Genomic DNA, 26,622 nt, shown 5'->3' on the forward strand with positions numbered 1-26,622 from the left:
GACAGATTTTTTTTTTTTTAATTAGTCATTCCTGGGAACCAAATCAGATGCTAAACTGGAACCTCTGAGCAGGGGAACCAGGTTTCCATATTTGAAAGTTCCTCAGATGATTCTAATGTGCAGCTGGATCACAGCTCAACTCTGATGTACAACAGAACCACCTGCGCAACTCTATAAAGCTAGCTGCTGGTCCCTACCAGGTCTGACTAACAATCTCCAGGAAAGACTCCAGGCAGTTGTAATAACTCAGAATACTGCAGAGACTGAATGAGGAGACTGTGGTGCAAGATGAAGCTGGAGTGGTCAGGGGGAGCAAAACTCAGAAGAAATGCTCTCCTCAGCCTCACTAAGAAATTAGAACTTTTTTCCAAGGACAATGCAGAAATCTGAAAAATCTTAAGCAGATAATTAACAATTTAATTTACATTTTGGAAAGACCCCTCAGGCTGCAATAATCAAGGTGAGAGATGGTGGCAGAACTTGGGTGGCAGCATTAGGGATGTTTTGAAGTAAATATCTTCCAGATATTTTTAAAGAGGTAGATGTGACAGGGCTTATTGACTGGTTGAATGCTGAAAGTAATCAGATAAAGAGTAAGAGACAACTTTCCAGGATCCTGCTGCATTTCGTATTCAAATGGAGGTTAGATGGTCACCCTGAGAAATGTCACAGCATTCCCTCAAGACGTTAAGGTTGGTGGGAATCCAAGAATAAATGCTATAGTAAAAGTAAGCTGCTATTTAGCCAAAAAGGGCCCAGGATTTACACTCCAGCTGTCAAAGGGGAAAGAATATCAGCCAGAAACCTCAGAGCCAAAAACACCTGGACTTGTATGAGCCTTTTAGCTGTCTCTCCACATCGGCTTGCTTCTCTCCAGTCTATTTCCTACACTGCAGCTAGAGACTTTTCCAAGGGATAAATTTGATCTTGACACTCCCCTACTTAAAACCCATCCATGATTTTGCATTATTCTTCAGCTAAAAACAAAATATCTAATATTAGGGCCGAATAGTGCTGTGCTTAGAGAATGGACCAGGAGCCAAATTGCCTGGATTTGAACCCTGGCTCCACCACTTAGATACCTTAGACATGTATTATGACCTCACGTCAGTTATGTAGCCTCTTTCCTCAGTTTCCTCCTATAAAAAGGGGAGAAAACAGTACTTAACTCACAGGGCTATCATAAGGATTAAATGAGTTAATATATACGAAGCATTTAGAACACAGCTGGTCCATAGTAAGCAGGTACATGGAAAGGCTGGTGCTGTCTCTCACCTCACCTGGCACCAGCTTGTTGGCTGAGCTTCAGGCACTCACTCTGCTCTTCATTCAGTTCCTCAAAACACGGAGCTCCTGTCTTCCTCAGGCCCTTGTGTATGCCTTTCTTCTATCACCATCACTCTCACTTGGGGCCCAACCGCAGTGCCTTAACTTCCTTGTAATCACTATGCTGGACTGCAAGCTGCCTGCGGCCAGCAAGAGCCTCAGCTTCCCCTCACCACGATGTGCCCCTCCTCCCCTCCCATCACCTAAGCATAGTGATTTTGAGCAAAAAATGGTGCTCAAAAAAATTCATATCGAATGAATAAACCACTGGTATGAATTACAAGTAAACTGAGTGAACCATTTTCTTCCAGGTGAAAGTACAGCACCCAGTAGGAGAGCATTCTGATGAGTAGACCAACTCTCAGTTTTGCTGTTCGAAAAATTCAAGAATGATCCTTCAGGAAGCTGATTTGGCTCAATTGACAGAGCATCCACCTACCACATAGGAGGTCCAGGGTTTGATACCCAGGGCCTCCTGACCCGTGTGGTAAGCTGGCCCACGCACAATGCTGCCATGTGCAAGGAGTGCAGTGCCACTCAGGAGTGTCCCCCGCGTAGGGGAACCCCACGCACAAGGAGTGTGCCCCATAAGGAGAGCTGCCCCGTGCAAAAAAAGTGCAGCCTGCCCAGGAGTGGGGCCGCATGGAGAGCTGTCACAGCAAGATGATGCAACAAAAAAAAAAGCAACACAGTTTCCCAGTGCCGCATGACAAGAATGCAAGCAGACACAGAAGAACACAAAGCAAATGGACACAGAGAATAGACAACAGGGAGGAAGGGGAGAGAAATAAAATAAATCTTAAAAAAAAAAAAAAAAAAAAAGAATGATCATTCAGTGACCTTTCAATAAGAGTAAAATCACAGCACTCCCCTAGCTCAAAAACATACATTAGGGGAGCAAGTGTAGCTCAGTGTAGCTCAGTGGTTTGAGTGCCTGCTTCCCGTGTATGAGGTCCTGGGTTCAAGCCCCAGTACCTCCTTTAAAAAAATAAAACAAAAAAATCCACACATTAACCTTTTCTTTTTTAAAAAAGATTTATTTATTTATTTATCTCCCCTCCCCCCCACTCCACCCCGGTTGTCTGTTCTCTGTGTCTATTTGCTGTGTCTTCTTTGTCTGCTTCTGTTGTTGTCAGTGGCACGGGAATCTGTGTTTCTTTTTTTGTTGTTGTTGTGTCATCTCTCCGTGTGTGCGGCACCATTCCTGGGCAGGCTACACTTTCTTTTGTGCTGAGCAGCTCTCCTTATGGGGTGCACTGCTTGCGCGTGGGGCTCCCTATGTGGGGACACCCCTGAGTGGCACAGCACTCCTTGCGCGCATGAGCACCACGCATGGGCCAGCTCCACATGGGTAAAGGAGGCCCAGGGTTTGAACCGCAGACCTCCCATGTGGTAGACAGACGCCCTAACCACTGCGCCAAGTCCGCCGCCTACATTAACTTTTCATTGCCCAATCCAAAATCTTTAACCTTGTCTAAAGGTTACTTGTCTACTGGACCAAATTCAGCCACTTCTACCTCCTCTCTGCAGCCTCAAGATGACTTTCAATTTATGATGCCAAATGAACATTTCCTTTATATTTTCCTTCTCTGTCATTTTCATGCACATATAAATATGATGCCCCTAATGCAGAAGTTTCTACTAACAGACTGATAGCCATGATACAGAAAAGCATGCCATCAATATGGCAACTGCCGCTAGAAAAACAAGATCAGCTCTACCCTATATGATTGGTTATCTAGCAAAGCATTCTTCCAATAAGCTACAAATGCTGGGAGGAACCTGGGAATGTAAAATGGAGTACCTGCTGTGGAAAACAATTTGGTGGTTCCTCAAAAAGTTTAACATAGAATTACCACATCACCCAGCAATTCTACTTCGAACTGGGAACAGGAACTTGCACAGATACTAGACAAAATTTCTAAATTTCTGACTCTAAGTCACAAACCTATAATACAGCTATATAGCTCACTGCCTACTGGAGAGAAGAACAGTTTCTGAAATGTATTCAGGTCATTTTCCCTATAAGAGATATTAGGGAAGTGGATTTGGCTCAACTGATAGAGCACCCACCTACCACATGCAAGGTCCAGGGTTCAAACCCAGGGCAGGCCTCCTGACCCGTATGGTGAACTGGCCCACACACAGTGCTGCCACGAGCAAGGAGTGCCGTGGCACACAGGGGTGTAGGGGAGCCCCACACGCAAGGAGTGCACCTCACAAGGAGAGCCACCCCACGTGAAAAAAAAGCACAGCCTGCCCAGGAGTGGCACTGCACACGCGGAGAGCTGACGCGGCAAGATGATGCAACAAAGAGACACAGATTCCCAGTGCTGCTGACAAGAATGCAAATGGACAGGGAACACACAGCGAATGGATATAGAGAGCAGACAACGGGGGGGGGGGGGGGGGGGGGGGGGAAGGCGAAAGAAATTTAAAAAAAAATTTTTTTAAAAGAAAAAGATATTAAAGGGAAGTAGATGTGGCTTAAGCAACTGAGCTACCGCCTACAACATGGGAGGTTCCAGTTCAGTTCCCAGTGCCTCCTAAAGAAGGCTAGCAAGACAGCAACCAATGCAACAGGCTGGTGCAGCGAGCTGATGCAATAAGATGATGCAACAAAGAGACACAACAAGAAAACAAAATGAGAGACACAATCAGCAGGGAGCGGAGGTGGCTCAAGTGATTAGGCACCTCCCTCCCACATGGGGAGGTCCCAGGTTCAGTTCCTGGTGACTCCTTTAAAAAAAAAGGAAGATGAGCGTACAACAGACAGACACAGCAAGTGCAAAACAATGAGGGGGTGAGGAGAAATAAATTTTTTTTTTTTTTAAAAAAAGGAAATGCTGGTCACTTAGCAAGGAGAAATGTGTATTTGAGGCTGAACATCTATATCCATGTATTCTCTATTAGAACACCTTCCTTCAAAGTAACTATGGGTTTAGGTAGAACCTTAAATTCAAAGGACATTTGTAGGGGTTCTGAAACAAGGCCCCAAATTCTTTGATACTCCTGCTACTGAGAGGAGGGATATTTGTCCCCTCCCCTTGAATCTGATTAAGACCATGGTTTACCAATAAAGTAAGGCAGAAGAGTCACTTTGCAATTTCCAAAGCTATGCCTGGTTCTCCAGGAAGGTTCATTTTCCAGAACCCAGACACTATTGTGTGGGAAGCCCAAGTTAGAAAGACAGGTGACATGTAGTCACTTGTTCTATAGTCCCAGCTGAAATCAGCCTTTGACTCACTCCAGTCCAAGCGTCAGATGTGAATGAAGAAATCTCCAAATACTTACTGCCTCGAGATATTCAAGTCTTCCCAGCTGAGACCCCAGACATCTTGGAGCTAAGACAAGCCATCCTTGCTGTGCCTATCTGAATTCCTGCCCACCGAATCTGTGAGCATAATAAAACGCTTCTTGCTTTATGACACTATGTTTGGGGTGATTTATTACCCAGCAAAAGATAAATGGGGGATGCAGATTTGGCTCAGCTGATAGAGCATCCGCTTACCACATGAAAGGTCCAGGGTTCAAACCCAGGGCCTCCTGACCCATGTGATGAGCTGGCCCACGTACAGTACTGATGTGCACAAGGTGTGCCATGCCATGCAGGGGTGTCCCCCACATAAGGAAGCCACATGCACAATGAGTGCGCCCCGTGAGAGCCGCTCCACACGAAAAAAGTGCAGCCTGCCCAGGACTGGTGCCGCACACATGGAGAGGTGACACAGCAAGATGACACAACAAAAAAGGGATGCAGTTTCCCAGTGTCGCTGATAACAATACAAGCGGGCACAGAAGAACACACAGCAAATGGACATAGAAAGCAGACAACTGGGGGTGGGGAGGAAGGGGAGAAAAATAAATAAAAAATAAATCTTAAAAAAAAAGATAAGTGTTTTTACTAATACAGTGATTTAAAGTAATCACTTTTTGGCGGCGAACTTGGCCCAGTGGTTAGGGTGTTCGTCTACCACATGGGAGGTCCACGGTTCAAACCCTGGGCCTCCTTGACCCATGAGGCGCTGGCCCATGGGCAGTGCTGATGCACGCAAGGAGTGCCGAGCCACGCAGGGGTGTCCCCCGCGTAGGGGAGCCCCACGCGCAAGAAGTGCGCCCCGTAAGGAGAGCCGCCCAGCGCGAAAGAAAGCGCAGCCTGCCCAGGAATGGCACCGCACACAGGGAGAACTGACGCAGCAAGATGATGCAACTAAAAAAGACACAGATTCCCGTGCCGCTGACAACAGAAGCAGACAAAGAAGATGCAGCAAATAGACACAGAGAACTGACAACCCGGGGAGGGGAGAAAAATAAATAAATAAATTTTAAAAAATAAAATGAAATAATCACTTCCAATTTCCAATTTCCATCTGCAAATAAATTGCAGTTTTTAAGGAAAAAGCTTGCTGTTAAAACTATTCTAATGGTAAACCTCTTCTTTTCTCTATGCACTTACTTTCCAGATGATTAACCCCGTCCCACTCCTTCAAAATAACATCTACACATCCATAATTCTCAAATTTACATCTCCAGTCCCATTTCTCCCATGTGCTCTAGACTCCTATGTCCAACTGCCTATCATTATCTCCAACTGGATGTCTAACAGGCATGTCAAACTTAGTGTATCCAAAACTAACCCCTTAGTTAAAAACCTCTCCTAGCCAGCTTTTCTACTAATTTTCCCCATCTTGGCAAAACACAACTTCATTCTTTTAGGTGCTCAGGCTGAAAATCTTGGAATAAAGCTTGACTCTCCTCTCCCACCCTCTTTCTTTCCCTCCTCCTCCCTATTTCCCCTCACATTCAAACCATTAGCAAATCCTACTGGCTCTACCTTCAGATATATCTGGAATCTGAGGACTTCTCACCACCTCCCCTACTACCACCTTAACCCAAACCACGAACATTTCTCACTGAGACTGCTGTACTCAGTTCCTAACAGGTCTTGTTCATGCTTTTGCTCTTGTCTCCCACAGACCATTCTCCTCAATACAGATCCTTTCAAAATTCAGTCCTCTGTTCAAAGGCCTCTTAAAAAACAAAATAAAATAAAAATAAAATCCAAACTCACACCATTGCCCACCATCTCTATTTTGCCCATGGATGCCTCTCTGACCTCCCTGCTGCTGCTCTCACCTTGCCTCACATCTGTCTTCTTTCTGCTCCTGGAACACACCATGCCCATTCCTGCTCAGGCCTTTGTAATTCTCTCTGCCTAGAAAGCTCTTTCCCTAGATTTCTACATGGCTCACTCCCACACTTCGTTCAGAGCTCGGCATACCACTTTATCTAAAATGGCACATCTCCCTCCTGATTTTCTTCACTGTACTCACCACCCTCCCATATATATTTCTTTTTTGTTTATCTCTGTCCGCTACCACCCTGCTAGGGATGTAAGACCCATAAGGACAAAGACTTTCTTCTGTTCACTGGTACTTTTCCAGCACCTAGGGGATGCTCAAATATTGGTTGAATAAATAAATGAAAATTGAATAAAGTTTTAAAAATTTGCAACATATGTTTAGCATAGAGAAGACTGAAGTACCTTTAGAAGCCAAATAACTTCATATAACACCATGAAATGGCTTTCTTTGAACATGAGCTAATTGGTGTAATAATTCATGCAAATTTACTCTAACTGGCAAAGCAAACACAAAGTTGCCCAGTGGAAGAATCCATATTAAAATCTAAGCCTCAAAAGAAAATAATTTCAAATGTAAGGCTTTTCTTGTAAAGCTAAACTGTGATATAGTAGATTCTTCTTAAACTGCATAATGAGACTTTTGTACCCCATTGTCAAATAAAAGAGGACATTTCATGATATGCTTATAAGTGGTATTTGAGATTCTAAGAAATTAGATCATAACTAAATATTGACATGTCAAAACTAAAATGAGGCATCTCATACAACACAATGCCATGTGGACGATTAAGTTTATTTTGAGATATTCACAAAGTGAAAGGTCTAAGACCCAACTTATAGTCATTAGTAACTCTCTTTGAACAGTACCTCTCCCGCCTGCTTTCCAATGCTTTTATTTACCCTAAAAAAAACTTGGGCTCCAATCCAGTAACAAAAAGCACTGTTAGTTTTGTTTTTTTAAAAATAACTCTTAAAATACGTAAAATTCAACCCCATGATTTTATAGACATGGAAATAGACACGTAGGTAGTGTTAGCATCAGGAAAAACATCTAATATCCAGCCTTCTGACTTAGGGTTGTTTTCACCATAATAGAAGAGGTCAGAAGTAGATCAAGGCTTCAACTTTACAAGTGGAAAATTATTATTGGGGAGGGGGGAGAGACTTGACTACAAAGAGAAAATCACCTATCTAGGCAAAATAAATAAATAAATAGGATCATACCTGTGTTATTCTCTTGAAGTATGGGGGGGGCGGGGGTTAAAAAAGTTTATCACATAACTGTGGCCTCCCTAGGTTAAAATGCACAGAAGCAAAATATACCATTTCTGAAAGATTGCTTAGCCAACCTATCACATTTGCATCATAAAGAGGCCATGTGGAGAAGTTTCACTGGTTTATCGAACATCTGAGTGCCTCTTTAGCAAATGTTTTAGTAGGCCCTGAGGGACATTAGAGATGGATATTTTATAGTCCCTAACAGGGCAAGAGGAATGCACAACTCAAGGGAATACCCCTAAAAACACAATCCCAAGATAACAAGATGAATAGTGCTCCCAAGATTGTATAGCAAGGGTCTCTACAATCAAGGAAGATATTATTTTGAGAGACAGACATATAACCAGATAATGACATGAAAAAAAGGATCATTGCGAACACTAGACAATATACATTTTAAAAGGCATAGTGGTTCTACAGGAGAGATGGTATAATTCCAAAGAGGATTCAAGAAAAGGAAGAGATAGTCCAAGTACAGGGAACAGCATGTGCAAACCCAGGAATGCTTAAGAGAATATGATACAGAGCCTTTGGTTAAACATGACCCATGCTTGTGTCCTTGCTTTCTCCCAAAAAAACCTACTAAAATGGAAGATAAGTATAAACCTACAATGAACAAAGAATGGAAAAAGAGAAGAGAGCAGACAAAAGATATCAATAAAATTCTGGAACCCACAAAGTGAAGTGATAGTAACTGCTTTAGCACAGCTAAGAAAACTGAAATGCCAATGCCCACAGAAGGAACTTCCAGTGAGGTATGCTGAATCTTGCTGTTTAAAACCAAAACCTCAAACTTGGAGATACTAGGTATGGCTGAAGGCAGGGACAAATAATCTGGCTGAAAACAGGAGGAATGGTTATAAAACCTGTTTAAGGAGCCCTGAGAGTCCCCAGATCCCCTCCTCCATCCTGCACAGCCAGATATTGTAAGAGACAGCATGAACAGCTGAGGACAAGAGAGTCTTCCAAACATGGAGATTATTCTAATATAAACCAAATATATACAAACCCATTCAGCAACCAGACTCCTGGCAGCCACAGTCTCCTCCAATCACCCTACAGTGAAGCCCAACATACAACAAAACCAGCAAGCACACAGGACTTCCAACATAAATGACAAATTCAAGAAAACAGGAACACAGGAATCAGGGAAAACTCCTCAACACTATAAATAATACCCTCAGAGGGATAAATCATAACCTCTAAATAGAAATAGGATAAAAATGAAGATAAAGTTAAAAATGGCAATTAGGAAAAGAGTTCTTGAAACTGAATATGATGGCCAGGACCTGAAATTAAATAGACAGGTTGAAAGAAAGAGCCAAGGACATCTCTCAGAATGTAACCCACAACAAAAAAAAAAAGATAAATAAGGAGGGGTGGGGAGACTTAGATGATCGGTCCAGGAAATCCAGCAGCTAAGAGAATTCACAGAAAAACAGAGGAGAATATAGTAAGAAAGGACATATCAAAAAAAAAAAAAAAGAAGGGAAGTGGATGTGGCTCAAGTGATAGGGCTTCCTACTACCATATGGGAGGACCTGGGTTCGATCCCTGGGGCCTCCTGGTAAAAAAGAAAAAGAGGGCAACGGATGTGGCGCAACCAACTGGGCTCCCATCTACCATATAGGAGGTCCAGGGTTTGATTCCCAGGGCCTCCTGGTGAGGGCAAGCTAGCCCACACAGCGAGCTGGCCCACATGGAAACAAAGGGGAGAGAATAAGAAGATGTAGCAAAGCAAGGGAGCTGAGGTGATGCAAGAGAGTAATTGCCTCTGTCCCACTCTGGAAGGTCCCAGGATCGGTTCCTGGAACTGCCTAATGAGAATATAAGCAGACATAGAAGAACACACAGCAAATGGATACAGAGAACAGACAATGGGAGGGAACAGGAAGAGGGGGGAGAAATAAAAAAAAAAAAAAAAAAAAAGGGAAGCAGATGTGGCTCAACTGATAAGAGGGTCCACCTACCATATAGGAGGTCCAGGGTTCAAACCTGAGGCCTCCTGGCCCATATGGTGAGCTGGCCGACACAGAGTGCTGCTGCACACAAGGAGTACCATGCCACACAGGGGTGTCCCCCACATAGGGAAGCCTCACGCGCAAGGACAGACACCCCATGCAAAAAAAGTGCAGCCTGCCCAGGAGTGGCACTGCACACACAGAGACTGACGCAATAAAAAAGAGACACAGATTTCCAGTGCCGCCAAGAATGCAAGCGGACACAGAAGAACACACAGCGAATGGACACAAGAGAGCAGACAACAGGGCAGGGGAAGGGGTGAGAAATAAAATAAATCTTTAAGAAGAAAAAGAGAAAGCATGCCTGTGCAGTGAGCCAGTGCCCACATGGCAAGCCAAATGCCTGTGTGGCAAGCCAAATGCCCGCGTGAGTGCCTGCATGGCAAGTCGAGTGCCTGCATGAATGCCTGCGTGGCGAGGCGAGTGCAGTGAGCCAAGTGCTTGCACAGTGATCCAGTGCCCGCATAAGTGAGTTACACAACAAGATGATGATGCAACACAAGAGAGATGAAGGAAGAGTCAAGGTGAAGCGCAGCAGAAACCAGGAACTGAGGTGGCCCAGATGACAGGGAAACTCTCCCCACATCAGAGGTGCCCAGGATCGAATCCTAGAGGTAAATCCTAAAGGAGAAAGAAGAGAAGACAAAAAGAGAAACAGATATAGAAGATCACACAGTGAATGGACACAGACAGCAAAAAAACAGCAGGGGGGGGGGGGGGAAGAAGGGGAAAAGTTAAATATTAAAAAAAAAAAAAAAAAGGAGGAGGAGAATTATTTCTCTTTCCAGACTGAAAGGGACCCACCTACTATCCAGTGCAATGAAAAAAATAATTAAACCCACACTAAGGAACATCTCTGAAATTTCAGTGAAAAAAGAAGCTATACCAATTTCCAGAGAAAGCAGCAGGTCTCTTAAAGAGAATCAGAAATCAGAACAGCATCAGACTTTCAACACGAACACTAAAGGATTTGAAGCCAATTATGAAAAAATGATTTTCTACCTAGATTCAATATCTACCTAAATGGATTGTTCAAGTGCAAAGAGAGAATAAAGATCTTTCAGATATACAATGATTCAAAAAATTTACTTCCCATGCACCTTTTCTTGATAGTGTTATTAGAATATGTACTTCAACAAACAAAAGAGTGAGGGCAGAAAGAGGAAGACATGGAATCTAGGAAAAAGGAAATCCAACATGACAGTGGTGAAAGAGACCCAGATAGCAAGAGGACTGGGGCTTGGGGGGAGAAAAGTCACCAAGAAATTAGTGAAAGTGATAGATTACCAAATGTGTTTAAAGCTTTTGAAGTAAATTGCCAGGCATCTGAAAGACTTGCTGGAACATTTGGGGAAAAGGAGAAATAGGTATAAGAAAACTAAACATCTTTCAGAACACTGGAGATACAATTGAGTTTGTTTCTAGGATTAAATAAATGTTGGAAAGTGGATGTGGCTCAAGCAATTGGGCTCCCGTCTACCATATAGGAGGTCCGGGATTCGATGCCCTGGTGAAGGCATGCTGGCACATGTGGTGAGCTGGCCCACACAGAGTGCTGGCCTGCACGGAATGATGGCCTGCACGGAGGGCTGCCCTGTGCAGGAGTGCAGCACCACGCAGGAGTGCTGGCCCACGCGGAGAGCTCGCACAGCAAGATGATGCAACAAAAAGAGACACAAAGGAGAGAGAATAAGAGAGCAGCAGATCAGGAAGCTAAGGTGGCGCAAGAGAATAATCACCTCTCTCCCACTCTGGAAGGTACCAGGATCGGTTCCCGGAGCTGCCCAGTGAGAATATAAGCAGACACCAGAAGAACACACAGTGAATGGACACAGAGAATGGAATGGAGGGGGAGGGAGAAATAAATTTTTAAAAAATAAAAAAAAAATCTTAAAAAAAAAAAAGATTAATGTGTTTTAAAAAAACAGGATTTTTAAAAAGTAATGCTTCCATAATTTGTTAAACTGCCTTTTGTCTGTTATTTTTGAAGTTGAAATAGTTTATTAAAAAAAAATAAACAAACTAAATATATTTATATCTATAAATGAATAACAATATATGTATTTATTTCAGGAAAAAAAACAAATATTTACATGTGAAAGGAAACATAATCATAACATAGTACTTGGCTTATCAGTGAACAATTTTTATTTAGCCAAATTAAGATGCTCTGATTAATGGTTTAACAAAAGACGGCAATTATATTACGAGATATGGGAGGAAACAGCACTGCTGAAAAAAGTAAATTTCAATCATAATAGCTATCAGGTATCTAAAATGTGATTTATCAAAATATCAAAAATAGTAGTATAAGCAGATTACTTAGAAGCATGGAAGAAAATACCAGAAGAAAAAGCTAAAAGTTTTGAAAGTGGCTGCTTCTGGGAAGCAATTCTTGGAGGTGAGGAGGGATGGGACAGAACACTGCTATTTTCAATATACGTTTTTGAGTACTCTTTGATTTTTAAATTATTTGCATGTTACCTGAATAAAAATTAAAATAAATTATTTTTAAAGGAAAGTGCTTAGTACCAAAATAAAACAGAATTTTGGTAACATTTTACCTTTCCTCAGAAGGAAACTCCTTAATCAACTCATTAACAATTATTCATTCAAAAAATAAAAATTCTCAGCCTGGAATCAAGGGCAGGATATAGGAGTGAACAGGTCTCTGCTCCTGTTGAGATGCAGCAAGACAGATGAGTAAACTAGGAAGATAATTACCACTTATCATAAAAGCAGTAAAAGTGATAGTGACTGGGTTAGGTTAGCATACTTTAGAGAGATGATTGGAGAAGGTTTCTCTGAGGAAGTAACTATTTGTTCTGAATCCTAAAGGAAAAACAGAGCTTTGTATGTTAAAATCTCAGTTTGGAGTTTCCTGGACAAAAAAGAAAGTATAAATTCAAACCTGGAAATAGGCAGGCTGTGCTTAGAAATTCTTTTAGGAGACTTACAGTTACAACATTCAAGTTCAGTTAGAGGATGAACTAGGAAAGGAAACTGGGAAGGACCAGAGAGACTGAAGGAAAACCAAGGTAATGTGCTGTCAGAGAAGCCAATGGAATATATTGTTATAAAAGTCGAGACGAGAGTGTTTCAAGAAAATAGTGTTTAACTGTACCTAATACCACTGGAACAGTGAGCAAAATGGTAACAAATGGTGGTGTCCACTGAAGATAATACAGAGATAGCAGTAACAGTCCAGTCCACCATTCCCTCCCCTTCCTTCAACTAGGTTAATGTTCCGGAATCCCAAGACAAATCCATGATGTTAACCCCTCTGAAGGACATTAATTCTTTTCTTCCTAGGATTGACTGCCTTGGAGGATCTCAGTACCCCCTGGAAAAGCCCCTTCCCACTTGGACCCTTAATCTGATTAAAAAAAAAAACAAACAAGTGACATTTGGAAATAGTGATTCTCCTCTCTCAAAAGATTTAGAAATCTTCAGTATTCCTCCGCTATTCCAATCCACCTAGGCTTGGAAATATTCAGGTCTTAAGGAGGAACCGATGCTCCAGTCCAGCATACTATATACAAAGGCAGAGAAATTACTCTAGAGAGCATATGACTCTGAACATAAAGAAGAGTATCTAAGCCTGGACTCTGGACTGAGGCCCTCTGGTCAGTCTTATCTAAACACAGTAGAGTTTGAAAATTAAGCTATGAGCAGGAAAAGGCAAGTACTTCATTTCCTTGTCCCTACTGCACTAACCACAAGCATCCCAATGTTTGTCTACATGAGTTTGAGTTCTACAAATTTTATGCCAGTTTAAAAAAATTTGAGAGAAAAAACATTTTTAAAAATTGAATTATAGTTTATATTCAAGAATATGAACTAGCTCACCAATGAGACAAGTTTTCTATAAGCCTTATCAAAACGTATATACTTTGAAAAATAAGTGACCTCATAAAACATCAGTTTTGCATGATGTAAGCAAGCACTCTCCAGAGAACAGCTAATCTCATCTATTAGCTCTCACATAAGGTTAAGAAAAGGTGAAATTTCAATAAAATAGAATGAGTGAAGTGGTAGCCTTGCTTTAGAAAGAAAATAATGAAGTGTTTAGGAAAAAAAACATTATTCCAGCTTGTGCTGGGGTAGCCCATGACCTAAGTTCTAAAAATTATTTCCAAACAGAACATGACCTGAAGCATTAATTCACATTGGATTTTCCAATCAATCACTTGGCCAAAGAGAACGATGGTTAGGCTAATGTGTCAAGTTGGCCAGGTAATTGTGCTCAGTTGTTTGGCTCAGGGAGCACTGGGCTAACTGTAATACAAGGACATTTATGGACTTTAGTCATCAGTGAGTTTACTGCATAGAGGGTTGATTATATCTACAATCAACCAGGGACATGGCTGTCAACAATGAGTGATGAGTGATGATTTATTCAATCAGCTGAATGCCTTAAAAGGGGAAGTGATTTCAGCATTCAGAATTTCCCAGCTCATCTTTGGAAAGCCAATGTCTCCTGGGAAATCATCAAGGACCTTGGCCTTTCATTGGAGCCCCTGGTTTGTAGCCTGCCTGCGGAATCTGGACTTGTGCATTCCCACAGTCAAGTTGGAGAATTTTATAAAATCTCATACTATTTACAGATATCTCCTGTTGATTCTGTTTCCCTAGAGAACCCTGACTAATACATGGCCAAAATAATGTAACAACCTCCTCAAAAAGATTTTATTCCCATTTTACAGATAAGGACAGAAATGTTAAATTACCAAGGTCACACAGATAACAGTAGAGTTAGAACACAGACTTGGAGTCCTCAAACTCCCAAGCTCGAGGAGTCAAATTATCTGGTTTCAAGTCTTTACTGTAAGATGTCCGACAAGTAAATTTTCTTTGATTTTGTTATACAAATAATTATAAGAAGGAAAATGAGAGCTTTATTTAGGTTGCATATAATAAATACAAGTTAACTTCACCACTTCTTACAGAATTTAAAGACGATTCGTTATCAGAATTGTCTCTAGAAATTAATCCAAGAATTCGGAAGCTATTTTAAAATGCTCACAGATATTCAAATCAATAAAACCAGTAAAACTAATGAACATTAATTTGGTAAAGTCATGATTCTTTAAATAGTCATACCCATCCTTGATTAATACTCAGGTGCATGAACACTAAAAAAAGTAAGCAGAATAAAGAGAAATCCCAAAAGTATTTTCTCTTATTTACTGATGTTGAAATTGATGACTTTTCTAGTTGAGTCTTTATCTCCAAAAAAGTGATTTCTAAACTCCATGTATGTGACTTCACTAATCTGAAGACGACTTTATAGCCTATGGTCCTTCTGGAGCAGCATTTCCTAAACTAAGGACCAAGGGCCATCTGCAACAAAATACCTGACATGCCTGTTAAAATGACCCCAGATCTACTAAATTGAACTCTGATATGGAACCACAGCAATTTTTGTTTTTCTTTTTTAAACAAACACTCCAGGAGAAAATCACGCTAAGATATTTAGATTAGTAGGTCCCTCTCCTGAGTGTTTGAAGCCAGGAGGTCTTTGTCCCAGATTGTCTACCTATATACTTTTTTAAACTTCTTTCAATTTCTCTAGCTACTTTTGCCTAAATTCTGGGAGGAAGGTCACCCTGAAAAGGATTTTCCCGTCAATCTTGTCTTTTCCAGCCAAAACAGGCCAGGAACCCATGAAGGGGGCACAGACTGGCTCCAAAGCACCCTGGGGAGGAAGCCAAAAGCTTCCAAAGTTGAGCTTTCCTGGCCTGCCCAGGAAATGCAGCCCTTCAGCAAACCCCCACAGCCCTGAAGAAATGCTGCAAGTTTTAATCTCTACTGCCTGAAAAGAGTTTAAAACAATGTCTACCACAGCCGCTGTTCAGGAAAAACTGAAAAAATGGCTGACACCCTTTCTGTCAGGGGCAAGGTTGAAACAAAGTCTGCTGCAGCCTTTGTCCAGGTAGGATTGAAACAACAGCTGCCCTCAGAGCAGGGCCCACAGTGATACAAATTTGCTAATCAAAAGCCTTGATCAGGGAGATGTAGCTCAATCAGTTAAGCCCACGTGGAAGCCCCAGGTTCAGCTCCTGGTGCCTCCTAAAGAAGTGGAACAGACGCTGCAACTAGCAGACACTGCAACCATCACAATGAGCCGACACCACAAGGAGCAGACACTACAGCCAGCAGATGCCACAGTCAATGGGGAGCAAATGTGGCTCAGGCAGTTGGGCACTCACCTCTCACCTCCCACATGGGAGGTCCCAGGTTCAATTCCCAGTGCTTCCTAGAGACAAGCAGACAGAGTGAGCAGACAGCAAGAAGACAGATGAGGGAGCCATCTCATCTCGGGGGTGGGGGAGTAAAATAAATAAATCTTAAAAAAAAAAAAAAAAAGCCTTGATCAGTTATCAGTCATGCCCACTGAGTTCTTGAAGAAGACGATTTTTTTGTCGCTTTCTGTCACCAGTAAGCTAGCCAGGGACTGGACCCCATAGTGGCCTGTTGCAAGAATGGGAGATAGGTGCTAATAGCTGTCACACAGAGAGCAATTTACTGGTTTTTTTTGCTGTAATTAATCAACCCTTTCTTTTCTCTCTTCCCTGGATGCTGTACAGTATTCTTTGGGCCTCTGGAGTTTCAAAATAGTTGTTTTAGTTTCTGCCTACTTATTAGATGTTTTGTATAATCTAAAGCTTCTTTAAAATTAAAATAGAAATTAAAAAAAAAAAAGTTGTTTTGGTGGAAGGACTGAGTCCTGGAGGTCCCAACTCCACCATCTTTCCCAGAGGTTGACGCTCTCTATACTTTTAAAAATTGAGGACATCAAACATTTATTTATGAAGATTATATCAATATTTACTGTAATAAAAATTTAAACAGCCAGAAATAGCAGCTATGTACAGCAGGGGAAGCATAGAGAGATTGAGAGGTAAAGAATTTTCTTGTCTTTTGTTTTTTATTATTTTAATAATGAAAATGTTCTCATGATTCAAGTGATGAATGCACAACTATGTGATTATACCAAATACCACTGATTATACACTTTGCATGAACTGTATGCTTTACGAATGTGTATCAATAAAACTGATTTGTTAAAAAAAAATTAAAACAAAAATTTAAAATATTTAATTCATTAAAAATAATAAACCCATTACAGGTTAACATATTATTTATTAATGAAAATAACTATATTTTCCAAAACAAAAAATGTTTAGTTTAGTGAAAACAGTGATACTTTTTATAGTTTTACAAATTTCTCTAACATCTGGCTTAACAGAAGACAACTAGAGTCTCACACCTGCTTCTCAATCTATTACATGTTGTTTTGATTAAAGTATATGAGGAAATTTTGTATGTAGTTGTATTTGTACTGATATATAATTGTATTTGATATGTAACTGGAAAAAGGGAGTATCTTAATAGTCTTTTCAGATATTTTAATATTCTTTAATATTACACTGAAACTAGCAAGTGGTAGCTTCTTAAAGATTACTTTGTGACGTGGAATAGGAAAAACATAATAAACTCTTCATACTCAGCTACATTAAAATCCATTCATCTATCTTGCATTGTTTTTTTTTTTAAAGATTTATTTTTATTTATTTCTCTCCCCCTGCACCTGCCCCCCCCCACCTTGTCTGCTCTCTGTCCATTCACTGTGTGTTCTTCTGGGTCCGCTTGCACCCTCAGCAGCATAGGGAAACTGCGTCTCTTTTTTTTGTTGCATCATCTTGCTGCGTCAGCTCTCCATGTGTGCGGCGCCACTCCTGGGCAGGCTGCACTTTTTTTGTGCCGGGCAACTCTCCTTGCAGGGCACAACCTTGTGGGGGCGCCCCAGAGTGGCACAGCACTCCTTGCACGCGGCAGTTCTGCGCGTAGGCCAGCTTACCGTACAGGTCAGGAGGCCCTGGGTCTCAAACCCTGGACCCTCCCATATGGTAGGGAGACGCTCTATCAGTTGAGCCACATCCGCTTCCCTATCTTGCATTGTGAATAGAGCATTTTCCCATGCACAATTTTGTAATATCATCCATTAGTCATTTGGAAAACACTGGTTCAGAGATATGCAGACCTTCCAAAAGTTGGGACACTTCATTTTATACGCTATCAAAAAGTCACATTCAGTAACTTCAGGAAAATTACATTCATTAGTACTGGGAAGCTGCCAAGCTCACAGTGATGGATAGTTTACTAAAATTCTAATTTTACCTAAAAAGCTCAAATGTTATCATTGGCAACAAATACTGTCAGTTGTTTTCCTTGAACTGACAATTTCCTTTCTTTCGTTTTTGAGAAAGTATCTGCCAATACCCCAGTTTGTCAGTCAGTCATTCTTTCAAGTAAAAAATGGTATTTTATGGAAAAAGTAACTAGTCTGAGATCACAACAAACAATTCCACAATTCCGTAAGTGTGTTTCCTTAAGATAACCATCATATTTTGGTATATAGCAGAAATGCTTTGTATGACTCCCATTTTAACACAGAGACTACTAAAAAGATAGTCCTTTAGTCAAGGGTCAAAATTAATGAAATTAATAGTGTTACTGTTTCATCAAGGACATTTTTAAGTGAAACTCATTTTCCCCTGTGAGAACACAGCTATGAAGAATATAATGACTACTAGTATAAGTGCAAATGAGAGCAAAGTAAAATATGCAAATAACATCATTACGAAAATAGTTTTGATCATGGAGACCACCTGAAAGGGGACCCCAGGGGCCAATGGACAGCCCTCTGAATTGCTGCCATAGACAATTCAAACAGAAATATCAATAAGCAACCCATGCATGGGAACAACACAAAACAAAAACAAATCCCTCCTCCACTTGCTAAAGGTGCAACCAATCTTGCACAAAAACACTTTTTTGTGTGTTTTGGGGATGGAATGGTTGAGCTGGATAAAGGCTGAGCCATGGCATCATAGGGGTATGCATAGCAAGCTTTGAAAAATAACGGAGAGGGGAAGCGGACTTGGCCCAATGGATAGGGCGTCCGTCTACCACATGGGAGGTCCGTGGTTCAAACCCCAGGCCTCCTTGACCCGTGTGCAGCTGGCCCATGCGCAGTGCTGATGCACACAAGGAGCGCCATGCCACGCAGGGGTGTCCCCACATAGGGAGCCCCATGTGCAAGGAGTGCGCCCCGTAAGCAGAGCCACCCAGCATGAAAGAAAGTGCAGACTGCCCAAGAATGGCGCCGCACACACGGAGAGCTGACACAACAAAAAGAAACAGATTCCCAGTGCCGCTGAAAGGACATGAGCGGTCACAGAAGAACACACAGTGAATGGACACAGAGAGCAGACAACTGGGGGGGAGGGCGGTGGAGAAATAAATAAAAAATATCTTAAAAAAAAAAAAAAATGGACGGGAGGGCATAGATGTGGCTCAAGTGTTTAAGCTCCCACCTCCCACATGAGAAGTCCCAGGTTAGGTTCCAAGTACTTCCTGAAAAAACAAAAACAAACAACAAGCAAAACAAATAAAAAAACCAACTCAGGGAAGCCCAATGTGGCTCAATGGTTGAGCACCAGCTTCCCACATATGAGGTCCTGTGTTCAATCCCTGACCTCTGGTACCTCAAAAAAATAAAATAAAATAAAATAAAAATTAATGTGGGAGGGGCAGGGAAGTCCACATTCCGGACTTCCCAAATCACAGAAACACCAAAATTTTATTTAATGAGGCAGCTAGACTTCACCCCAGAATTAATGTTTAAGTTAATTGACACTCTGGTAACTGAAAAGCCACATTTCCAAATAGTATATATACTATGACTAAAATATTAAAAATACATATTTATTCATATATGCTCAAAGACAAATACAAGAATATTTAATGAACATCGAGTCCTGCTTTTAGATTCTGCAGTCTATGTCTATCATTAGGAGATTAAATAAATTATGACATTCATAGCCTGGAATACTGCTATGCAGATCTGCAAAGTGAGGCCAGGGAAACGGATGTGGCTCAAGCAATTGAGCTCCTGCCGACCATGAGAGGTCGTTTTGGTTCCTGGTACTTCCTAAAGAAGACAGTCAAGCTGGTGTGACAGGCAGTGCAGCAAGATGACACAACAAGCTAACATAATGAGAGACACAACAAAGCAGGGAGTAGAGGTTCCCATTACCTACCTCCTAAAGATGAAGAGCAAGACAGCAAGCTGACACAACAGGCAGATATGGCGAGCTGATGCAACAAGATGATGCCAACAAGAGACACAAGAAGAAAAAAACATAATGAGAGACGCAACAAAGCAGGGAATGGAGGTGGCTCAAGCGATTAGGCACTTCCCTTCCACATCGGAGGTCCCAGGTTCGGTTCCTGGTGCCTACTAAAGAAACAAAGAAGACAACAGATAAAACAAGTGCAAACACCCAGGGTGTAAGGAGAAATAAATAAATAAATAATACATCTTTTTTTTTTTAAAAAAAGTGAGGCCAATCTGCACATTTTCACATGGAATGTTCTCTAACATAAAGTGACAAAAAACAAGACATAGAGTTATGTGTATAATTTGCTACTATTTGTGGAAGGGAAAAAAAGAATATGTTTGCATGACTGCACATGAAATAACTCTGAAAAGATAAATAAGAACTAGGTAACTGTCCCCAAGAAAGAAATTTCAGAGGATAAGGTGGAAAGAAGACTAACTTTCTCTTTACTGTATACTCTTTCATACAGATTAATTTTAATTTTGATTTTTTCTAAAATATTGCTTTTACAATAAAGACAACTGGAGTTTAGAATTGAAGGACTAATCTTTGACATACTCTTGCTGCAAATCTATGGTTAAGGCTACCACTGATCTTTTCTAGGAAAAGGGCAGTAGTTTAATAGAAACTGTATGGGTCTTCTCTATTTCCCATCCCCAGTCTTATTCTCTCTTACTGGATATCAAGGAACAATACTCTCATGTTAGAGCTTTGGGTAAACTGAGGATAGAAATTCATGGAATCCCCCAGTAGTATATGGGGCACTTCTCATCCAGGATACCTCAGATACTTCTACAGAAAGAGGAAAGTCAGAATGGTCCCATGAAACTAGGATTCTTCAGTATAGTGATTAGGACCTTAAAGTAGGACAGTTCACTCTCATTTACTCATTCTAATGGAAAGGGGCAGAAACACATGGAATTTAAAAAACAAACAAACATAGAATTAAGAATAAGTCTTGACACTTGGCTTCAGAATGCTTCAATTATTCCACCTGCCTCTAGGCATAAGAGCAAGAGTATTACCATTTGAATTATATTTTATTTAGGTTAATGTTTCAATAAATTTGCTTTCCCTAAACATACTGATAAGAAAAAGGCCCAAATACAAAACTGATTTGTCAGGGAAAGTCAGTCTGAGATTAAATATTTATTGTGTCTAAACCACAAGTAGAAAAAAATTCAAAGTGACTATTTTAATGCTAACTTGATGTAATACCATACTTCAACTGGTTTATAGGAGAGGTAATTACACAGCTAACATCTGGTTTTTGAGGTTTTGAGAATTACATTTGGATGGTTGGGGGCAGGGAAAAGCAGAGAACTAAGGAAAAAGTCTAATACTCTGCCAGAAAAATAGAGTTTACTAAAAGCAAAACAAAATTAACATTAGCAAAGATGGGAAAAACATAAGCATTTTAGGAAACTTTCATCTAAGCAGGTGCTCAAGTTCAGACTCAAATCCTCCAATTCTCATAACAAGAATGAGAAGTCAGGATACCACAAACTAATAAAATTAATCAACAAAGCGGGAAACCAGGTGGTTAACACCAGACAGGGCAGGGTTTTCCTAAACTGGGCTTACCTTTACTAATCCAAGTGAGTTTTCAGAAATAGCCTTTACAAAAACTACCCAAACATCCCCCTAATAATTTGCACTCCTCCTCAACAGGGAAGCCATTTATTTACCAGAAAGTTTACTTTCTCTTTCAAGCTGTTGGTTTCTTCCTGCCCCACTTACAGCCAAGAAATAACTGGGAGGCCTTTTCTTCTAGCCTTCTCCAATCCAAAACAGGAGAGTGAGAATGAGAGAATGAGAGAACCTGATTAACGGAGAAGCTGAGTGGTGTTTTTTAACCACTGAACTATTCCAAATACACATTAGAAAGTTACAGGAAAAGAAAACCAGCTCTACTCCTTCAATTAAAACACACTCATGTACACACACACACACAAATGTGATGGCACTTCCAATTCATCAGAGTAGGGCACAGCAAATCACCTCCAAGCTTCGTTCAAATCATTCACTCCATGTGAGATACCTCCTCATCCCCAAACTGGATGCTATCCCACTTTCCTTTCCTGACTCCTGTAGGCCTCTTCCTGAGACACTCAACCTAGATCGCTCTACTTCTCAAACCTTCAATATGTCTGCACTTTTTGAGTTGTGAAGAACTCCAAGGGACTGTTCAAATTCCTAAGTGATGATAAATATTTAATGTGTTGAATATGACTTAAAATAAATGGACTGTAAGCACATAATCTGGAAGATGTGAAGAGACTTGTCACAAGGGCATCTGTGTAAACAGGGATTTATGGGTTGCTTTGCCTATTCCTTTCACAGGAATGGCCTCCATCTCCTCCAACACAATGTAAATCCCCCTGGTCCCTATCCATTTAGTTTTTTGTTTTTTCTTCCTATGAGGCTAGCATCTCCCAAGTACTCGTTTTTTCCTCTGGGTCAGTAATGGCTATTGTGCCTGACTTGCCTGACTTAGTAGTTGGATGTTAGCCATCTGTCAGGCCCTGTGCAAAGTACTTTATATGCATTATATAGGGTAGTTGTCTTTTCAGGGAGCTAAGCTTAGACCTTGGGCAAGTGGCTTCAATTTTTCTGGGACTCAGTTTCTATGTCCATAAAATATGAGGTCTAAGCTTAGCTCTCTGAACATATGCGATTCAAGCCTCCGTGCATTCATGTTCCCTTGGTCTTGAATGCAACTGTTGACCACTCACCTTTGTGGGGAGAATTTCTGTTTAAGCTACAAAACTCCACTCAGGTATCTCCACCTCTGTGATTTTATAGCCTCTTCTCTCACCTTGGAAAAGATTTAATCTCTTTTCTTGAACATTTTATAAGAACTTAAATTTATGGAGCTCTTACCTTGTACCAGGCACTATGCTAAGCATTTAACATGCATTATCTCATTTAATTTTCAACAATCCTACAAAATAATGATAACAAGATACTATCATCCTTATCCCTTGCAGATAAGGAAACTTGAGCTCAGATTCTGACCAGGAAGTGATATAAACAGAATCCAATCCCAGATCTGTTGGCCTCCAGAACCTGAGCCTTGAACGATTACCCTGTCATTCCCCCCAGCCCCACGTCCACATTGACACATTTCTGCACTTAAGCACACTATGCTTTTTTTTCACCCAAAGTACTAAGTCTGATAAGTCAGGACACCTCTCTTTGCATGCTGGTCCATTTTGTAAGGTCAACGTCAAGTGACAATCTCCTAGGGCAGAGGCCGTGTGCACTGATTTCATTTACTTTGTCAGGCAAATGTCTGACACACAGTAGGAACTCCACATAAATAAACACTAGTACCGGGTCTCAAAAACCTTTAAAGGCTCCCCCTAAAAAAGGACAGAACTGAAATTTCTTGGTCTTGCATTCAAGAAATTTTCTAAGTAGGCCCTTTTCCTCCCCTACTTAATTTTCCTGATCTACCAGGATTGTGTTCATGCTATATATTCCCATACTATCTCACCCCGAATTCTTTACACCTATTCAAATCACTCCTTTATTAAGAATTCCTTTTCTCTTAAGACCTGTAGCATTTAATCAGGTGCTGTCCAGTAAAACTGTCTCATAAGAGAAATGTTCTATATCTGTACTAAATATTCTTATATATATATATATAATGGCTAACTTGTTGGCCAGCACAGGCTTAGGTAAATTTCTTACCATCCCTTTGATGACAATAGTTGCACTAGAGGTTAAACCCCTTATCAAGTCTCCCCCAGTAGACTGCATGTTCTTCACAGCAACTTGCACAAAGTTGCAAATACTAAAATATTTGTTTATTGATCTGTATGCCACCTCTTAGAAAAGGAAATGCTAAAAAGGTGCTGGACTGAGATATCTAAAAGGATGGTCACCATCTCTATATCATCTCATATCTGAATGTCAAGACATTCATAGGCAAGGAGAAAACAACTTCCTGGAGACAAACTACAAGTGCTCAAGCCACAAAGCACTCTGGTTCAAGTAACATTTAGGTGCCCTTCACCTGCAAATTTTCTTAAGTAGATATCTCTTTTCATAAATTATCCCTACTAAAAACACCTATTTCCCAAGTTAGACATAGCAATTAAAGAGATAGATAACTTAAGTAAGCTCTATCTGTACTTCTTTTTGCACCAGTTTATTCAATCAATTTTTGTCTTCCTTGATGTCTCACAGGTATTTCACTGCCCAAACTTTCATCAGAATTTCACTGACATTTTTCTCAAACAGGGCCTACACTCACTTTAAATCAAGGCCTAATTAATACATAAATACGGATAGCGAAAAGAATACAAAATATACAGAAGATACTATATTTACTACTATATAGCACTCTGCTCCCTTGGGCAAGTGTCCTGTTCCTTTAGCCCCCAATTTCCTCATCTCCAAATGGGGTTAATGTTTTATGAACAACTACCTTACAAGTCCTTTGTAAGGGTAATTCTAAGTGGTACTTCTTCCCAAAAGAACTATATATAAAAACAAAAGATTCACAAATTTGCTAACAGTTCTCTGTGATGGGTCAGCTAACAAAGAGACTACAATCAATTCTCCAACATCTTTAGCAATTTTTAAAAAATTGTTACTCCAGACTTCTTTGCCCCATCTCGTGCAAATGTCGGAACAAAAATTCCCCTAGTTTTCCAGTCTGGCTCATGTAATAAGGAAATAAATGTGTTGACTCAAGGAACACAGACATATTTAATAAAAATAAAAGAGAAAATGTGCTAAATCAATGCAATAATGCAGTCTAAATCCACATATTGAGATGATTTACTGTTTTGATTTATTCAAACTAATGCTTTACTAGTGCAGCCAGGCCAAAAAGTTATAACCTAGGCACAGAATATACACACACACAATAAAAACCAGCAGGTACACACTACATACATTTTTAATTAGAAAAAGTGACTAACCACTGATTGTGTCAACAAACACACCTACTTGAAAGAAGAGTGATGTACACTAAACATGGAAAAAACTTGGGTGATGTTATTAATTCTGATAACTGAAATGCAACCACACCCACCAACACAGGTAAAGTTTGCACATATGGCTTTACCAAGGCCTGCCTGTTTCCCTCTCTTCTGCGTTTACCCAAGATCTTGGCTCTGAGACAGAAAACTCCCACTCTGTTGGTTCATTCTGTCCTATGCAATTAAGCAACACCACAATCCAGTAAGCGCAATGGCTCAATTATTTATCTTCTGGCTGAGTTTACCAGGTGTTTACAAAAGAACAATGTCAAGGAGAAAACAGGTTTATTCTTCTCTAGAGCTGAACTGACTGGGGCTTTATTTTTTTTTTTTTTTTGCTTCTGGAAAGGGAGTGGGGGGAGGAGGAAAGCCCAACTTCAATTAGAAAAAGACGCGAGGAAATTTAGAGAGCACAAGTCTGTCAATTTCCCTACAGGAAACTTAATTCTTATGCAATAATCTACCACAACCAATCAGCCCGTGAATTTCTTAGGGGCAGACAGCTATTTCTCCCTCCAGAGGGGCAAAGCTGGCTCCTAAAGGTGCGGGAACCCGACCAGGCCGAGAAAGTGGCTCTGCTGGGAGCCGCCGGACCCCTGCCCACGCGTCCCCCTCCAGTAATCGCCCGCCTGACAGTCGCTCCTGAGGCCAGAACGTGCCCAGAGCCCCAAGGAGCAGGAAATCGGGGGACTACCCCTCCCTCCAGGGTGTCCTCGCCCCATAGTCCACCCCCTCGGCTCATTCTCACTCTCCCTCGGCTTCTCCCCCTTCTCGCAGGAACGAAAATCTTCCTTCCAGCGCCCCCTGTGCCTTCAGAGGCCCGCTCCTGTTGTTTCTGGGAGTAGTCGTATAGCCGCCCCACTGAGGTTTCCATCAAACGCCCACCCAAAAGCCCCCAGAGGCTCCCACCCCCTCCGGCGCCTGCCGGGGTGCGCCAGGCCTGGGGGCCGCCCGGGGAGGCGGCCGCGCCCTTCACTCCCTTCACCTGTTTCTCGGGCTGAGGCCCGACGGCAGCGGCTGCGCTCGGACCGGCGTGCGTGCGCGGGCCTCCCTCCGGCCACGGCCTCTCCTAGCGGGCGCGGAGACAGAGCACCGAAGCTCAGTGCTTCTCACCGAACCGGTTCGTCTGGGTCCCTCCGCCGCGACGTCGGAACCCTAGGCTCCCCCTCCTAGTCTACGCCGCCGCAGCTCCGGAAACGGATGAATTACAGCCCTTCCAGCCAATCCCCGCCCAGCTCCAACCCGGCCTAGACACGCCTTTATGTATAATTCACGGACCGCCCACTTTCGGGGCCACACGAGGACCCACAGCGCGCGCTGTGCACCCGAAGCCACACCCACTGGCCAATGAGAAGAGCCACTGGGGGAAAGGGCGGAGGCAAGAGAAGGCTGGCGACGCCCCTGCGTTGGCTGTTCCGGAAAGCGTCGTGCTCCTCCCTCCGCAGCAACCGGAGAAGAACGCAGGCCTTCGGCACCGAAGCCCGCAGGGAGGGAGGGAAGATGACCGGAATGTCCTGCTGAAAACTCAGCTGAGTTCCTGGCAGTGTGTGACGTCAAGACCCTTTAAATACCCCTGATGCAACTCCTCCCTACCCGTTTGCTCGTTCCCGGCCGGTAGCGCCACGTGGGGGTCGAGATTGGGAGCCTCTTAACACGTGGGAATCAGCCAG

General features: G+C 41.8%; 1 protein-coding gene across 15 annotated transcripts in view; it reads right to left on the reverse strand.

The window, feature by feature from the left end:
- The window catches only part of STAT3 (signal transducer and activator of transcription 3), a 69,396-nt gene extending 43,200 nt beyond the window's left edge, over positions 1-26,196 (reverse strand). For 5 of the 15 annotated variants that reach the window (XM_004472451.4, XM_058284275.1, XM_023582782.2 and 2 more), the window contains exon 1: positions 25,938-26,196. The gene's annotated coding sequence lies outside the window, so the exon portion shown is untranslated. Of the gene's footprint in view, positions 1-15,980; positions 16,028-25,937 lie in introns of all 15 variants that reach the window. The other 10 variants (XM_071210664.1, XM_071210667.1, XM_071210663.1 and 7 more) reach the window with 5 other exon arrangements.
- Between the last annotated feature and the right edge of the window lie 426 nt (positions 26,197-26,622).

This window comes from Dasypus novemcinctus, chromosome 21 (genome assembly GCF_030445035.2).
Source record: "Dasypus novemcinctus isolate mDasNov1 chromosome 21, mDasNov1.1.hap2, whole genome shotgun sequence".
In the NCBI taxonomy this organism is placed as follows: Eukaryota; Metazoa; Chordata; class Mammalia; order Cingulata; family Dasypodidae; genus Dasypus; species Dasypus novemcinctus.